The following is a 4,915-nucleotide window of genomic DNA, read 5'->3' as shown; positions in this document are numbered from 1 at the left end:
TGGATGACCGCTACCAACGGATTATGGCTCAGAGGAACCTTGACAGCAACGCCACCATGTTGAATAATGATTTTCGTACAGCCACAGGATGTTGTGTTACGACTCAAACTGTGCACAGTAGGCTGCATGATGCACAACTTCATTCCTGACATCCATGGCGAGGTCCATCTTTACAACCACAGCACCATACAGCTTGGTACAGATGGGCCCAACAACATGCCGAATGGACCGCTCAGGATTGGCATCACGTTCTCTTCACCAATGAGTGTCGCATGTCTTCAACCAGACAATCGTAGGAGATACTGAACATCTTAGAAACACCGTACAGTGAGTGCAAAAAGGCAGAGGTTCCTTGCTGTTTTGGGGTGGCATTATGTGGGGCCGATGTATGCTGCTGGTGGTCATGGAAGGCGCCGTAAAGGCAGTATGATACGTAAATGCTATCCTCCAACCGGTAGTGCAAGCATATCGGCTCCATATTGGCGAGGCATTCGTCTTCATGGACGTCAATTCACACCCCCATTGTGTACATCTTGTGAATTACTTCATTCAGGATAATGACATTGCTCGACTCCAGCATGTTCTCCAGACATGAATCCTGTCAGACATACCTGGGATAGATTGAAAAGGGCTGTTAATGGACGACGTGATCCACCAATCACTCTGAAGGATCTACGCCGAATCGCCGTTGAGGAGTGGGACAGTTTGGTCCAACAATGCCTTGCTGAACATGTGGATAGTATGCCATCATGAATACAGGCATGCATCAATGCAATATGACATGCTACTGGGTATTAGAGGAACCAATGTGTACAGCAATCTGGACCACCGTCTCTGAAGGTCTCGTTGTATGGTGATACAACATGCAATGCGTGGTTTTCATGAGCAATAAAAAGAGCAGAAATGATGTTTAAGTTGATCTCTATTCCAATTTTCTGTACAGTTTCCAGAACTCTTGGAACTTTTTTTGATATGTATATTTTAAAAACTATAGTCTGCAAAACTGATCGACTATCATCAGTAGTAAGAAATAAACGCCTCCATGCTGGGGAATTTCCAAACTTCCCAAAAGTAGCACGTACAATACCAGTTTACAAAAAAGAACATTTCACATGAAGTATTAAGCTACAGGCCAATATCTTTAATATCAATGATAGCTAAGACAATGGAGTCCATAATGAAAGATCAGCTATTAACGTACTTTGAAAGAAATGACCTCTTTTTGAAACAGAGAATGGCGATCGGAAAGGTAAGTCAACTTCAGCAGCAGTACTTTACTTAGTTACAAATATTAGTTAGAGTTTTGAAGAGAAGAAGTCTATAGTACTGGTACTCTGTGTCCTTAGTGAGGCATCTGATTCTATCCCACATAAGACCCTGCTTAGCAAACTAAAATCATATAGTACTGGGGAAGCTGTTCTACAAACTCTTGAATCCTACCTAAATAACAGATGATGGATTGTACCAGTGCAAAGAGCAGAAACAGGTGAAATGAAGTTAAAACATGGTGTGCCACAGGGGTCCATAACAGTGTCCCCGTTGTTCTTAACTTTCATTAATGACATAGGCTCCAATGAGCACACCTTGCAGTTTGCAGATGATACAACTTTATTCTGAAAAGAGGAGAATGGATATCAAGCTGTTCAACATGCAGAAGTCCTATTCGGTGAGGCAAGGCCTGTTTCATCACAAACAAGGAAAATTAATTAAGACAAAACACAGAGGGTGAGATGCAGCCTGAGTGATACTGGAGTGACACAGCAGCTGTTAAGCTTCTGGGCTTTTTCATTGGTACCAAGTTAACCTTGCAACAGCACACTAAACATGTATGTTCTAAACTCTCATGGGTCCTATACCTCTCGAGGAAACTAAAAAGAGTTATACCACACTAGTGCCTATTAACAGTATAGTGTGCAATGTTCCACAGTCACATCAGCTATGGACTGTTACTGTGGGGCCATTCTCCAGGCTGCAAAAATATGCTTTTATCGTAAAAGAAATCAATGAGGATCATTACCTCAAGCAAAAAAATTGACTTTTGCAAACCAATGTTTTCCAGATTAGGTGTTCTGACTGTTTTCAGCCAACATATTTTCAACTGCCTTCTTGACACAAAGACAAATCATGAGACCTAGAGAAAGAAAAATTAAGTTCATCAATACAGCACTTGCTCTAAAGACAATATATACAGGCCAAGATGTCGATTAGCTAAGATGCAGAACAACTTCCCAGGGGTAGCTTTAAAATTGTTTAAGGCTCTACCTAAGGATTACAGTCATTATCAGTCGAACAATTTAGGAGTAACGTTTTTGTATACTAAAAGAGCAACATTTTTACAGTATAGAAGAATACTTCTCTGGAGACAGAGTGATGTCTACCTTAGCTGCAACTCAGTACCAATGAAAACAGCAGCAATTCTGCCATTTTATTATATGTATCCTAGTTCTTAAAGACATGTTTTATAGTACCCACTTTAGTATCATTGTTGAAACTGCAATATTTTTTGTTAATGTTAATGTGGTAATAGTATAGTAAAATTGACACTATCTGTCCAGCTTTGACTCGTGAATGACAAAGAACTGGTAATAAAGATAGTTCTTCACATACAGGCCTAATCACAAGAGTAATGGGCCCAATACTGATCCTTGTGGACCCCTGATAGTAAATCACCATCCCCCCCCCCCCCATTTGTGGAATTTTTGATCCAGTCATCACATACTGTAGGCAACTTGTGCGTGGAATCACCACACAGCACTTGAAGAAAAAGTTTTAGCATCTGAGCTAGGCAAGTAGAATTTCAAAGTCGACAGTGTCTAGAGCTTTGCTGAAATCCAAAAAGCACATCCTAGTTTGTTTATCCACAGCTTGTGTAAGTTCGACAGTTACTTTCATAAGAACAGTCATCGTGCTGCGATTTTGTCGGAAGCCAATAGGTGTGTCATGTAATAGGCTCTTAATGAACATAACGTTCTTGGTCTGTGTAGCACGCGGCGGGCTGCCAAATATATTGTCAGTACTACCCACGGACGGCACAATATTCCCAGACAGTGCAATATATTCCCGAAGAATTTGATGTTCTCGGTATTGCCACTGATTATTGCGCAACCTCTCAATCCCAAAAAATGGTTCAAATGGCTCTGAGTACTATGGGACTCAACTGCTGAGGTCATAAGTCCCCTAGAACTTAGAACTACTTAAACCTAACTAACCTAAGGACAACACACACATCCATGCCCGACGCAGGATTCGAACCTGCGACCGTAGCGGTCGCGCGGTTCCAGACTGTAGCGCCAGAACCGCTCTCAATCCCACTTTAGACCGTCACGGAACAGGAAATATTGAGAAATATTATCGACCATCTAGGGGCCGCTTATGAGGCGCCAGTCTGACAAGAAAGGAGCGACAAATTAGCGACAAAAACTTCTTTCAGGCCTAAACACATTCTCAAACTTGGTACAACGAACGTAACTAGACGATAGGGATCCCAGCGTTGTCTTTCCATTCATCGCCAATTTCAGTGGTGTGTATGTGTGTGCCTGTGAGAGAGAGAGAGAGAGAGAGAGAGAGAGAGCAAGCACCGCTGCTTCCTATATGCCTTAAAGAAGTCTGTAGCTAATGACCTCATCGTCGACGGGGCATTAAATCCCGTCTTCCTTGTTTATGTGATATTAATTCTCATCTTATATACTATTATATTTGACGAATAATTGGATTATGTTTAAGTCCATAGTGCTCAGAGCCATTTTGAGCCAATAATTGGATTTGGAACTGTCAGTCAAATTTTTGTTCCGTTTGACATGTGAGGCAGTGTTGTGGTGCATTCCATTGACAGAATAAGTGCGTAGCGATTTTCATTTAATTTTAAGTATTATACCACTAGAATTTTCTTTAAATGTTTCTTATGTTTTTATGCAAGGTAATGGGCACTACTGGGAACAAGAAAATAAACTATTTACGGCGAAATTCGTTAAGCAGTGTTCCCGTGCTAAGGAACACATCTCCTTGTTTACGTATTTCACTAGCTTCAAAATGGCGATAAGTTGATGACGCTGTGTATATTTGAGGTATAGTTCTCGCAGTTCATGTCACGTCAGATTCCTTTGTTATACATTGCTGCGGACATTACACTCCAATAAAATGCTTTTTTAAGCAATTGTATGATAATTTTTTTTCAGGAGGAATGACAGCAGAGTGGATCATGACGACTCAAACCTGTCGCCGCATAACGGTAGGACAAAATTTGTAACACATACGAAAAGGATATTCTAGTGGAAATATGTTCAGTTCTTTCAAGGGGCCGGCTAATGTACGTGATAAACAGCCGGCGTTCGAAAATTTTGGCGAACGTCAGTTTGCAAATTTTGACGAAACAAAACACGCTCCTGCGCCAGTGTGGAACGTACATTCTCAGTCCTATAACAATGTCCGTATTTACCCAGGAGATCAGCTGAACATCAAACTGCAGAATCTTGCTGCACACAATCAAACTGTGATACCTGAACAGAGAACAAGTTCTCATAATAATGCGCTTCAGTGTCCGTATCCAAATAATAATCAGACTGTTGTAAGGCCAACTGCAGTGATTAATTGCCATTCAAACGGAACTTCATGCTGTGGTCATCCTAATCGAGTGCCTCATCACTGGAACCCTGTGCCTCCTAATGTGCCTCCACCAAGACATTTTGTAGATAATATAAGTTTGTATAACAATCACAGCAATTTGAGTAATGAGGATTATAGGTTTAGAACAGACACATACTATGCTCCAATTAATAAGCAGGTGCTGAGCCATAGAGATAATCCAGTTGTGAATCAACCTTCATTTTATTCAGGGCCATTGAGGAATGTACCAGGATTGGCCCCAGTGTATGATGTGAAGTTGCCAGCTCCCTTGCCTGTCGCCAACCGAGCAGTT

This window comes from Schistocerca nitens, chromosome 5 (genome assembly GCF_023898315.1).
Source record: "Schistocerca nitens isolate TAMUIC-IGC-003100 chromosome 5, iqSchNite1.1, whole genome shotgun sequence".
NCBI classification, from domain to species: Eukaryota; Metazoa; Arthropoda; class Insecta; order Orthoptera; family Acrididae; genus Schistocerca; species Schistocerca nitens.
Note: the sequence above shows the minus strand (reverse complement) of the source record.